The sequence below is a fragment of the Herpailurus yagouaroundi genome, unplaced genomic scaffold (genome assembly GCF_014898765.1).
Source record: "Herpailurus yagouaroundi ecotype Mexico unplaced genomic scaffold, PumYag 140, whole genome shotgun sequence".
NCBI lineage: Eukaryota > Metazoa > Chordata > Mammalia > Carnivora > Felidae > Herpailurus > Herpailurus yagouaroundi.
This window is the reverse complement of record NW_024412395.1, coordinates 44,449,938-44,464,041: the sequence shown is the minus strand read 5'-3', so window position 1 is coordinate 44,464,041 and position 14,104 is coordinate 44,449,938. Positions and strand designations below refer to the sequence as shown.

Sequence of the window (14,104 nt, the reverse complement as noted above, 5' to 3'; positions counted from 1 at the left end):
TGTTTTTGTTGTTGTTGTTAAATGTAGATCCAAAGAGTTCTACTAAAATAAGACAAATGTCAGTAAAGAGGAAAATGCAATGGTAGAAAAGGTTTCTTTAGTAAGGCAGATTTCTAACTAGAATGTTTTGATCTAGAGAATATAAGTGATAGGAAATCGTGTAATCCAAAAGATACACACATGCTACTCATGTGGTCACATACATCTCTTCTTCACCAAAATACTGAAATCTAAAATGGCCCAGCTTTCTTTGAAGATTGAAAGAAAGCATGTTTAAATGTATAGCTTTACTGAGATTAATATAGCTGCCCCCAAGGTATAGTGTTGATTAAATTGACAAGTATGTCTTTATGGAGCACCTGGGTGGTTCAGATGGTTAAGTGTCCATCTTTGGCTCGGGTCGTGATCTCACCGTTCATGCATTAGGCTCTGCCCTGACAGCTCAGAGCCTGGAGCGTGCTTCAGATTCTGTGTTTCCCTCTCTCTCTGCCCCTCCCCGGCTTGTGCGCATGCTCAATTTTTTCTCTCTCTTTCTCTCTCCCTCTCTCAAAAAAAAAAATAAATAAACTAACATTTTAAAGAAAGAAAAGTTTATTTGTGATTGCTAGAGCTGAGACAGACGTGTTTGAGATGTAGATTTAATATTTTATTGACTCGTTTGAGACTGACACAAAGGGAAGCCAGTTTTCCTTAGTGGCCATCCTTTGGTGCCCCTTTGCTTTTCAGTATGCATAATTAATCAGGGCATTCTGACCCAATTGTTGTGTTCCTTACTTTCTTTTATTCCTCTTTATGTTTAATAGAGTAAGATCAGTTCAAAACCATACCTAAAACCTAGTGCATACACGATTGCATTACTTCACAAGATTTTCCTAATGATGGAGTGTTTGCTCACATTTATCATAATGAGAGTTGAACTATATCCTAATTATTTTGTCATGTGATAGATCACTAAAGATTATTATTGCATATTTATATCTTTGGAAAAAATGTCATGTGTCTCATTTATTTATTGATTGATTTTTAGAGAGAGAGCACACACAAGCTTTGGGGGAGGGAGGAGGCAGGGGGGAGAGAGAGAGAGAGAGAGAGAGAGAGAGAGAGAGAGAGAAAGAAAGAATCTTAAGCAGGTTCCATGTTCAGCGCAGAGCACAACTCAGGGCTTGATCCCAGGACTCTAGAACCAAGACCTGAGCAGAAACCTAGAGTCAGATATTCAAACAACTGAGCCATCCAGGTGCCTCTCATGTGTCTCTTTGTGTGTGTGTTTGTGTGTGTGTGTGTGTGTGTGTGTGTGTGTGTGTGTTTTCTTTTGGGGAGAGACAGAAAGAGAGAGAGCAGGGGAGGGGCAGAGAGAGTCAAGCAGGCTCTGCTCCCAGTGCAGAGCCCGACACGCGGCTTGATCTCCCAATCCTGAGATCATGACCAGAGCCATAATCAAGAGTCAGATACTTAACCAACTGAGCTACCCAGGCACCCCTCTCATTTTTTATTACTATCATTCTGATTACTTTTATTGGTTTGCAATCTTAAAACTTCACTGCTTTAAACAGAGGATTCACTGGTAATTCTGTTCCTTTCATTCTAAACTGAACCAGCATGTTTAGAATAAGAGGATAAGGTATATTCTCTCCTTTAATTGTAGTAAACATTAGATTAGGATCTCTGGTCTTTAAATTTGAAATGTTTGGAGAGATTACTTCCTGTAAAAAATATAATTTTCAGAGTATAAAAGACAAAGTTCGTATTTGTTTCTGTTACTGGAAGAGGCAAAAAACAGAAGTAGAGATGGAGAATGGGGGGAAATATGTAGGAAAACAAAGCTGTGAAGTACAAAGAAAACCCATACATGGGCCTGATGTGGAAAGTGAGGAGGGTAGGAAAACTGCTTCAAGTCAATGAGGGAATAATAGAAAGAAGAATGTTTTAAAAAGAGAGAGAGAGAGAGAGAGAGAGAGAGAGAGAGAGAGAGAAACACTCCTGCTTCATCCCCTCAAAAGAAAACATGCCAATGAAATCTCTGACAAGCACAAGTTCAAGAGGGTTATCTGAGACTAGACATGGTGATCCTAGAAGGATGAATTCTTCAGTGTGAAGAATATTTATTCCTTAGATGTGTTTGCTGTTCTATTTGGAGCTAAGGCAAGAGTGATGAATAATGGATAACAGGACACCCTAATTGTCTCTGTAACAAAGGCGGCAACACTGGAATTCATTATACCTTATTGTGTGAGACCATATATTGACAGATACACAGATAAAAGAACTTACCCTCTATAGATAACAGGTCTTTGTTCCAAACAACAGATTTACTTTTTCAAAAGTAGAAGCTAATAGGGGCTGATTTTGCCTTCCACACCTCATCTCTTTGGTGAAGTAACTACATTAAGCCGCATGGAAAATAAGATAATGATGATAATGGCATTTCCCCCCTGTTTTAAAATCCATTTAAAACAATAGTATCTAAAGATGAACTGCTGCAGAATCACAAAATTTTAAGGTGGTGAGGAACTCGGATCCCGCATTATACTTTCTAGGAAGTGGACAAATGGTTCCTGGCCCAGAGTAGCAGTTCCCCAAATGGAAACTGACTAACCAGCTTCCTTCCTGCCTGCGTCTTTTCCTCCCCTTTTCCCTCCCTTCCTCCCCGCTTCCCTTCCTTCTTTCTTTCAAAAACCTTTATTTTACAGAGGAGGCAAGGCCAAGCAACTTGTCCAAGCTCACTTGAAATCAAGACCAGGGCCCGTATCTTCCAATTTCTAAAATAGGGCTGATTCCCCATTGTCTTCTTGCTCATGCACTCAAACAAACAATACTCTTACAAGTATCAACAGAGTCAGTTTTTGCTTCCTTGAAGACGAGGAACACTTGGCCTGAATTTCAAATTGGCATTTCTTACTGAGTTTGAACAATCATGTAGCTTTGTATTTCCTTGCCGAGCATTTCATTTGCTCTTTTGGTGCTTTTTAAACAACCTTTCATAACACTTTCTTTTTTCCAATATAATACATGAAGTGTACAAATCTATAAATTGATTTAAGCCCTTGAGAAGGAATGGTGCTACTTGTACTGTATATTAAAATAGTAAGGCATCACTATTTGCCATAAAATGACACTGCAGCAGTGTCAGTAAGAAAGGAACTCACATCTCACAGAGCATCGACAGGGACATTGGAAATGAAACAATATTAATCCATTTAAGTTGGTGAGTCTGACTTATTTTGCTTTATGAGTCCTTGCAGGTAGTTTTGGGTAATGAGCTGTTGCAGATAGTTTTGGAGAATGTTTATAGTTGTGTCTCTGTGAAATGTTAACATCATTCAGGCTTAGCTGTGCCACGAAGACAATTCATGTTCACTGTGGAGAAAAAAAATTAACTGAGGACGGTACATTCTAGTTGCAGCTAGACTTTTGGAGTCTGTGTGTTTTTCTGACTACAGTTTCAGAAATTGAGTACAATCTTTAGAGATTACGCTTTATCTGAAGCACCACCATGGTGCAAACTATTATCATTCTGTGCCCTTTTGGCTCCCAGTTGTGCCTAAGAGGACACTGGTGGTAGGACAATTAAAGAAACCACAGTTAATGATATTTTCTTCCTGCAGGATCTGCCCTGCTGATTGCTCTCTTAATTCGCCCAATTGTGGAAAATAATGAAACATTCATTTTTTTTTTTTAAAACTCCATCTCTTGGGTGGGTGACTGGTCAGTGTTTTGAAGACACACTATTCCATTTGCTACTAGCTTCATTTGATAGATTGTGTCTTAGTTACTTTAACTTTTTAATTGTGTATATGTTCTGTTGAAGTATTTCTGCCTCACTGAAAAAGTAATGGTATCAAGAGTCATGTTATCTATTTTATCTGAAGGTTTAGGTGTCTGCAGCTTGTTTTTTTCTAAATCATTTCTCCCTTTAATTCCTAAATGATAGTTAGGGGAGGAAGTTTTCATCATATAATATTTCAATAATCTAGTTTCTTTCTCATTAAGGATTACATTATAGCACAAGGTGTTTGAGAAATCTAAACATAGAAGGGTTCATTACTGAAGTAGCTTCCAATACAAATCTTATTACTCATTTTGATTAGAAACTAATTAAAACTCAGTATAACTGCCACTGAAATGCATGTATAGTACTTTAAAAGATAAAGGATTCTAAGGTTGGGAATCATAACAGTGCTCTGGCTAGGTTTTTTTGTTTTTGGTTGTTTTGTTTTACTTATATAAGAAGAGAGAAGAAATATTAATCAATCTGTAAGACATGGACTTAGATCAAACAGACCACTAGCTAGAAAAGACTACTTCCCAGAAAAGTAGGGAGCCAACCAAGCATATGCTGGAGCAGGATCCTGGCAGTCTCTCGTGTGCCAGGAATAATCCCCTCGTAGCTGGATCACGTGGTAGTCTATGGGATCTGGTGCAGCCAGGGTAGGGCGGGCAGCATACAGAAAGCCATGATTAGTGGCTGTTTACCAAAGTATGCTGAGATGTTTTGGAATTTTATTAACAGGGATGGCTATACTGGGTGTAATTACCAAATTGAAAGTCATTCACACACACACACACACACACACACACACACACGTTATATATACACACACATAAGTGTGTGTATATCTGTGTGTGTGTATATATATATATATATATATATACAACACATATATATGTTGTATATATATATATATAACACATATATATATGTTATATATATATGTGTTATATACACATGTGTTATATATATGTGTGGATATACGTGTGTTACATAGACACACACACATATATATGTATATATTTATCATATACAAATACCACATTATGCACCATTATTTTATACTATTTATTACACATGGATTTTTTTTATCAGTATGAACAGTGTATATATATGTAGGGTTCATAAGGTTTAAGTCAGAATGAGGGGAAACTGCTATTTATTACCGAAGTTTAACATTATTTCCTAATAGTCATTAGAATTCTGGTTTTACACCAGAATTTTCAAAATTTCTTGAAATTCAGGCGACTAGTGGCTGCATAGTGTTTAGCGATTTTCTTTCTTGAATGCAGTCCTCCATTAGTAAAGATTGGTGTGGTAAATTTCTTTGTCTACTCCTATAGAAAATGTATTAGAATAGTTATGTGGGTGAGGGGAATTACTTATTAACAGGAAATGTAAAAAGACTATATCACCCATACCTGAAATAATAGGTTTTGTACTTTTTTTATCAAAAACTTATTGGTGGTATGATTCACAATTTTTTTCTTGACCATAGCTGGATTTTGCCACCCATATGAATTTGTCTCCATATCAGCTATTCAGTCAAAAAAAAGCCTAGGAATTTTTGTGAACCGTATTAGCATGTCTGCTTAGAGATTTCTTGGTTAATGGAGTTTAGAAGTTATTAGAGCGGTCTTGAAAGAGATAGACAATATTACTGATAAGACCATTCACTACAACTCAGATTTCTCCCAAAGTTCTAAGTAATGCTAGGGCATGGTTTATTAAATACTCTGTCATATTTGGTATATAAAATGTAAAAGAGAACACCAATATGAAAATCAAATTCTTATAATGACAGACTTAAGAGAAACATGGATGAATTGTTAAATTTGTAAAGCTGTGTGAGCAGTGATTCATTGTGGATAGGAAATAATTAAGTCTTCTAGTGCCCTTATGGCTTTTCCCAGCAACAATTGGGAGAGAGTGAATGATGGACATGAAGTGCTGATCTAAAGGTTTTTAGAGTTTCACCCCAAGTTTTAATGAGCCTCACCAATCACCCCTGACGGCAGCCTGATATTTTACAACCCCTCTAATAAAATTTTCTTACCTACTGTTCAGAGGTACTATTGTGTATACAGAAAGAGAGGGATGCAGCTGGTGAGGAAGACTTCTGGCAGAGCAGAAGAGTGCAAATTTGGCTTTAATTTTTATGTGTGATCATCTTAGCTTTCTTTGAATTGAAGGTTAGTGTGTACCAGTTATCCCTGGCCCTGTTTGGATTCTGGGAAAAAAACAATCTAATGTTAACTATACAGTTTGCCGTATTTTCTGACTTATCTCCTCACCTTCAGTATTTCCAATCCCCGTCTCCATAGTCTTTGTCCTCTCTGACTTCGAACATGCAAAGATATTGCCTAAGTTTCAGAGGGAGGGTTGAGAAGGTAGCTGTTATTTTCCCATTAGTTATTCTCTGTTTTTGGTCTCTTTTTTTCCACATGAGAATTCTAGATTCTTTTTTCTGCCAACCCTCTTTCTGCATTTCCTTACCACTCTCTCCAACTTTGAGTTCCAGAAATCTTTGAATCCCAGACATTCTAGTGAAACTGCATTCTCAAAGGTCATTAAGGATATTTTCACTGCAAGGTCAGCCTGCCCTTCTTCAGAATATATGCCAGGAAACTCTCCTTTCTCATCTTTCTTGATATTGTCGTGTTCTTCCTCTCTGATTGTTGTATTCTCATCTTCTACTGTCTTTGGATCTTAATTATTTATTGTTATTGTTGACTTTTCATCTGTACTTTGACTTCTGCATTCTTACCTGTAGAACTATTATTTTACTGTAGTTAGATACCATTTCCTAAGGCCTAATGCTCATTTTAACCTCACTCTAATTATCCTATATTTCACTGCCAGTCTGATCTCAACTTGTGTCACTTTAAAGAAAATATCTGAGGACCTCCCATTTCTTTCTGCTTCCCATAAAGTCTCTGTTGATATGGTAACTTTCAAGGGTCTCTTATAAATGAACTCCATTCTGCAGCCTGATGTTTTTCAAACTTTTTAAACCATGACCAGAAAAGAAATATATTTTATATTGTTACCTGGCATGTGCGCACACATACACACACACACACACACACACACACACACACATGAGCGTGTGCACACACAGACGCGCGCGCACACACACACACACACACACACACACACTGTGCTATCCACTCACATATTTGAAAGAAGTTTCCTGAAACCATATTTACATATACTATGTACAATTTACTTTCATTTTCCTGTTGTGTTTCCTTTAAAATAATGAAGTTATTATTTTAACTTGGCTTCCTGTCATGATCACTTGACTTCCTGTCATGATCCCACAGTTTGAAATGGTCTAGCTTCTCTAATCTTTCACCTTTTCACACTCTGCCCCCTCTACTCTCTCCAGAACAGTCTATCCCTGCCCTACAAGCACAAGCACTCAGGTTTGTGAGTTTTCATTCATGTTTTTCCAGACCAAGTATTTTCTTTTTTAGAAAAAAAATTTTTTTTAACGTTTATTTATGTTTGAGATAGAGAGAGAGACAGAGCATGAACGGGGGAGGGTCAGAGAGAGGGAGACACAGAACCCGAAACAGGCTCCAGGCTCTGAGCTGTCAGCACAGAGCCTGACGGCGGGGCTCGAACTCACAAACCGCGAGATCATGACCTGAGCCGAAGTCGGCCGCCCAACCGACTGAGCCACCCAGGCGCCCCAGCCCAAGTATTTTCTAATTATGAAGACATTTCTGCCACCTTGAGCTCTTGAAAATCCTCAGTTCCTCTAAAGGACAGCATTTCTAAACTGTCTTACACAAGATGACCCATAATCCTCTGCTGATTTTACAATGGTTTTATAATAGTAAATTTTCTCCTTATCTAGCCTGTATACTCATTACAAATAACACTATGTCCCCAATAACACTGATTTTAAGTGGTCAAAACAAAGCTCCTAAGTTATTTTTTTTTTAATTTATAAAACAATAAGTTTGCAAGTAACCTATTTTTCAAACTGCTGGTTCTATATGATGACATGAACTTGGTTTCTGAGGGCTAGGTACAAATCTTAGCTCTACTATTTATAAGGTATGTGATCTTGGGCAAAATCCTTAATATCTCTTTCTTAATTGTAAAGCAGGAGGAACACTAGAACCTGCCTCAGAAAATTGTGAAAAGGATGAAATGAGAATACTTGTAAGAGCTCCTGGCGTATACCATTCACCCACTGAATATTTGTAGTTAAATACACTGTCCTGGCACATAACCATTTTATCAGTTTTCTTGCTTGTTTTTTTTTTTTTCTATTTGTATATAATATTTTCAAGTGCAATCTTGTCTGCGGTCTTCCTTGTTGCACTTTTCTGATTATGCTGATTACCTACCAGGCACAGTTTTCTAAATTTTATACTTCTTCAGACAAAGTCTACCAAACAATAAATGGGAGATTGTGCATGCCTTCAAATTCTTATCACCCCTTGTAGTAATCAATACATGACTCTCTGATGTTCTAGAGAACAAAGAGATAAAACCAGCTTCTATATTATATTTTCTTTGTAGAAGAGTCTCATTGTAAGATTTGTTCTACCAACTCTGAAGATTCATTATACCAAATTAAATTGCTTTTAAATGTCTTATTTAAAAATTTAGAAAGCTTCTGAAATGACAAAGAAATATTTTGAGCTAATTCTTCATTTTGGAAGGGCGGGTGTTGGCTTGGCCTTTAGCATAACTAGTTATTTGACAAATTATGAGATGCTATTTTTTTAATTTGTGAAAGGAAGGTTTTGTATTTTAAGATAAACTAGGACACTAAGTTTTAGAGGCACATATTGCATCAGATTTTAGAACTAAATTTAAATTCATTTTCAACTTTCTGTGCTATGATATATGCAGATTAAAAGAAAAGTGACACACATAAAATCATGTCTGTTAAGTGTTTTAAATTTAAAAAGTAGTTTTTTACTCCCCAATCTCCCAAGAGTGGAACTTACTGGCATAAATTATCTAGCATCAGTTAGATGGCATTAGGTAACAGAGACTGATAGCAGATATAAAAGGGTAAAGATGGTGAGCCGAGCAACCATGAGTCTTGATAGGACTTTCCTGTCAATGTTAGTTTACCTCTATCTCAAACAAAATTCAGTGTAAAACATTTCTCTTTCCTCATTCATTTGGTTTTTATTATGTGTGGTAAACACGTGACCTCTGATACGATGACAAATTTCTGACAGACTTTCTGTTGGCACCCACTTCATGTCTTGATTTTCTTACCCACACTTCTCCCATTTCAGAGATGTGTTCCCAGCATAATAAACTTATTTTGTATCAGCAGGCTGTTAAAAGCATTACCTCTGTTGGGTTCAGTGTATTCATCTATACATCAGAGTATAGATGTATTATAGATGTTATTAAATTACAGATGTATATTATATTAAGAAGAGGTGAGAATGCATCACTTACAAAAGAATTTTGAAATCTGTGCATCTCTGTTGGTCAGAAGATTATACAGATTTTTATGGAATCAAGTAAACTGTTATCCTAGTTCCATACTGCCTCTGCCCCTCTCAGTTAATATGGAAAATTTGAAAATAATCTTTTACTTATATTTTTACTACCCTAAGGATGTCTAAACATGTTTACATCAAGCGGAAGACTTAGACCTGGATCATCTTATGTATCCTTAAAAAAAGAAAAAAAAAACTTTTATAAAGCTTTACTTCTTACAAGATCCACTAATCTTATTATGTTCCCCAAAATATTTCCAGCAAAACATGCTTCTGATATACAAGTGTGATATTTGTTTCTTAGTAAAAAATCAGCTTGAACTATCTTCTTAATAATTACCATAAGTACTGAGTAATGCTTTACCTTCAATGAGGTTAAGTTGCATTTCAATAAAGTTTTGACTTTATTCTAGAAAGAGGCAGAACAAAAATTTCAAAAATGTCATTTTAGTATCTCTCAGTGTTGTAAGTTAAAGGAAAAGCATCTTCGGAAAGATCTAGTTCTTAATAAATTCATATCACAAGAAACAAGAAGCTAAAGAATGTCAAAGGATCTGAGTTAAGCTGATATTTTTTTTTAACTTTTTATTCAGATTGCCTCAAGAAAGAGTGCAGTTGCCAGATGTTTTGTTTTGTTTTGTTTCTTTGAACTTTCTCTCTTTTATAACATTAGACTTAATAATGATTTAGTTTTATCTCGTTATGTAGTGAATGATAATAATCATCTTTAAGTTAAACTAATTGTCAGTTGATGGATCTCAAAAATGATCCTGTCTAAATCTTCACTCAGATTTGTCTGGAAAATTCCACTGTTAATGGATTAGAAAAATCTATGAGGAGATTCCACTGATATATACAAGACAGCCCTCATCCTCCAAGTACTGAGACTTGCAGAGCAAACACTGGACTACCCAAGTTAGGACTAGCATGATGGCTTATCTCAGGAAATATTCAACCACCAGTCTCCTTTACTTCACCACCTGGAACATTTCTACCTGTTATCTTCTATTTTACAGTTGCTTGTCCTTACAGATGGAAAACTAATTCCCAAATTACTTTACAAAAAATGCAGTTCAGATTCTTTATTTTATATGTATGCACAGATGTGTGTGTATGTATGCATGTGTATACATTCACACATAATATGCACATGAATACATTTACATATGTGTGCATGCATGTGTGTGTATGGCACATTGCAAAATTGAAGTAAACTAAAGAAATAGATTATAAGATATTGGGCCTCATTTTCAAAATTTTTAAAATTTGCATTCTGTTATTTTAATTCTTCTTGGCCTGCTCTTCACCTGGGAATTGGAAGTTTCTAAATTAAAAAAAAAACAACAACTAATTTTTTAAAAATAATAAAAATTTAGTTTGAGAAAGGTCCAAACTGGCTATATAATGTAGAGAAAAAAGTAAGAGTTTTTCTTATGTCTCTTTAAAACCCAGCCCTACTTCTCAGAGATTAACTGAATTCTTTCTGAATCAACTCTTTCTGAATTCCTTCCATACTAAAGGCTTTATGGGGTAAAAACTATCACTACAGATCCAAAGTCTAACACAATGTTTCACACATATTAGGCCTTCACTAATTATATGCTGGGAAAAAGAGAGTGGGTGTCAAAGAAGAACTTAAAAAATGGAGAAATATTCCATGTTCATGGATAGAAAGACTCAATTGATATTGTCAAGATGTCAGTTCTGCCAAACTTGATCTGTATATTTAATGTAATCCCAAAGTCCCAGTGAGTTATTTGTGGATATAACAAACTGATCTAAAGTTTATGTGGAGACGGGATGCCTGGGTGGCTCAGCCAGTTAAGCATCCGACTCTTGATTTTGGCTCAGGTCATGATCTCACAGTTTGTGAGTTTGAGCCCTGCATCAGGCTCTGTGCTGAAAGTGTGCGGCCTGCTTGGGATTCTCTCTCTCTCTCTGTCCCTCCCCCATGCATTCTCTCTGTCCCTCCCCATGCACTCTCTCTCTCTCTCTCTCTCTCTCTCTCCCTCCCTCCTTCCCTCCCTCTCTCTCTTTCTCTCTTTCTTTTTTATTAAAAATTTTTTTCCCAACGTTTATTTATTTTTGGGACAGAGAGAGACAGAGCATGAACGGGGGAGGGGCAGAGAGAGAGGGAGACACAGAATCGGAAACAGGCTCCAGGCTCTGAGCCATCAGCCCAGAGCCTGACGTGGGGCTCAAACTCACGGACCGCGAGATCGTGACCTGGCTGAAGTCGGACGCTTAACTGACTGCGCCACCCAGGCGCCCCTTTCTTTCAAAATAAATAAACTTAAAACAATTAAAAAAATAAAATTTATATGGAGAGTAAATGAGGAACTGTAAAACTCCTTGAAGATATTATAGGAGAAAGTTAGATGATTTTAGGGTTGGCATTGACTTTTCATACGCAACACCAAAATCACAATCCAGTAAAAATATATTGATAAGCTATACTTCATTAAAATTAAAAATTTCTGCTCTGCAAAAGAAACATTCAAGAGAATGAAAATACAGGTCACAGACTGGGAAAAAATATTAGCAAAAAACATATCTGTTAAGGAATGGATTTCCAACACATGCAGAGAACTCTTAAAACTCCACAGTAAGGACATAAACAATTCAGTTAAAAAATAGGCCAAAATAATTAACAGATACCGTGACAAAGAACATATACAGATGGCAAATGAGGGAAATTCAAATTAAAACAACAGTTAGATATCACTATAGACCTATTAGAATGGCCAAATTCTGGAACACTGACAACACTAAGTGATGGTGAGGACAAGGAACAAGAACTTTCATTCATATGCTGATAGGAAGGCAAAATGGTTCAACCACTTTGGAAGACAGTTTGGCAGTTTCTTACAACATTAAATACACTTACATATGATCCAGCAATAGTACTCCTTGTTATTTTCCCAAAGGAGCTGAAAACTTACGTCCACAGCTTTTTTCCCAATCTCTCTCTCTCTCTCTCTCTCTCTCTCTCTCTCTCTCTCTCTCTCCTTTCTCTCTCTCTCTCTCTCTCTGAAAATAAATTATTATCTCTGAAAATAAATAAACTTAAAAATTAAAAAAATAAAGTTTATATGGAGAGTAAATAAAAAAAGAAAAAAAAACCAGAATAACACAATATTGAAGAACAGAGTTGGAAGACTGACACTATCCATCTTCATGACTTGCTATAAAGGTACACTGATGAAGGCACTGTAGTATGGGCAAATGAATGGACACTTAGATCAATGGAAAAGAACAGAAAACTCAGAAATAGTTTTATATATATATATATATATACACACACACACACACACACACGCACACGCACACGCACATGCACACGCACACACACATACATTGTCTTTGTTTTTGACAATGGAGCAAATACAATTCAATAGAGAAAAGATAGTCTTTTCAACAAATGGTATTGGACCAACTGGACATCCACATTCAAAAAATAAAAAATAAAAAACAATCTAGACACAGATCTTACACCCTTCACAAAAACTATCTGAAATTGAATCTCAGCCTAAATGTGACCTGCAGCTTTATTCATAATTACCAAAAATTGGAAGCAAACCAGATGTCTTTCAGTAGGTAAATGGATAAATAAATTGTGTTCATCCAAACAGTGGAATATTATTCAGTGTTAAAAAGAAATGAGCTATCAAGCCATGAGAAGACATGAAGCAATCATGAGTGCATGTGACTAAGTGAAAGAAACCAATCTGAGGAGGATGCATACTTGTATGATTCGACTATATGACATTCTGGAAAAGGCAAAACTATACATACAGACAATAAAAAGATCAATGGTTGCTGGTGGTTGAGGTGGGGGGGAAAGAATGAATAAGCAAGGCACTGGGGATTTTTAGCACAGTGAAAATACTGTGTGATACAATAATAATGGATACATGACTTTATACATTTGTCCAAACCCATAAAGTGTACAACACTAAGAGAGAAACCTAATATAAACTATGGACTCTAGGTTATAAAGGTGCATCAGTTTTGTTTTATGATCAAATGTACCACTTTGGTGGGAAATGTTGATAACTGGGAGGGAGACTATGCATGTGTGGGGTCAGGGGATATAGGGGGAATCTTTATATCTGCTGTCCATTTTGCTATGAACCTAAAATTGCTTTAAAAAATAAGTCTAGGGTGCTTGGTTGGTTAAGTCCGTTGGGCGCTGGACTCTTGGTTTTGGCTCAGGTCATGATCTCGTGGTTCGTGGATTCGAGTCCTGCGTCAGGCTTCACAGAGGCTGCTTGCCATTCTCTTTCTCCCCCTCTCTGCCCCTCCCCCACTCATGCTTTCTGTCTGTCTCTCTCTTTAAAAATTAATTTTTTTAAAAAAAGTAAAATTTATAGGAAGGAAGGTAGGAAGGAAGGATGGAAGGAAGGAGAAAGAGAGGGGAAAATAATGTATGAATGAATGCAAAAAAATATAATTAGTAAATGGCCTCAAAGTCCATATTATATAAATTATTTATAAATCAGTTTTCCATTTTCTGTCTTCTTTATTTTCAACTTGCAAAGGGATGTTAAACTTTGGGTTTATAAATTAAAATAAACCATAAGCCTTATCTTCAGAAATTTGACTTCCTATAATTTGATTAGTATATAATCTTGTGTTTAAAAATGTTAAAAGATTATTATAGGAGCTAGTTTAGGTAATATTTTTAGTTTAAGAGTTAACCTAGTTAGTAGTTATCATTTTTATGTCTTTGGCTTCACTAAAAAATAATATTTTTTATTCCCACAACTGTAGTTTTACTGAAACCTCAAATTCCATTCAGATATCTAGTGTTTCCAGTTGTGTGAATGCCTAATGGAATACAAAGTTA

General features: G+C 36.1%; 1 protein-coding gene and 1 long non-coding RNA gene across 9 annotated transcripts in view; one reads left to right on the top strand and one right to left on the bottom strand.

Annotated features, from left to right (window-relative positions):
* Window positions 1–14,104, top strand: part of KCNH7 (potassium voltage-gated channel subfamily H member 7) — a 488,027-nt gene that overhangs the window by 23,127 nt on the left and 450,796 nt on the right. The window lies entirely within an intron of this gene.
* The window catches only part of LOC121030626 (uncharacterized), a 70,087-nt gene that overhangs the window by 20,438 nt on the left and 35,545 nt on the right, over window positions 1–14,104 (bottom strand). For all 3 annotated transcript variants that reach the window (XR_005790331.1, XR_005790329.1, XR_005790330.1), the window contains exons 4-5: window positions 5,826–5,999; window positions 3,147–3,357 (exon numbers count right to left, since the gene is read on the bottom strand). This is a non-coding gene — a long non-coding RNA (uncharacterized LOC121030626). The remainder of the gene's footprint in view (window positions 1–3,146; window positions 3,358–5,825; window positions 6,000–14,104) is intronic.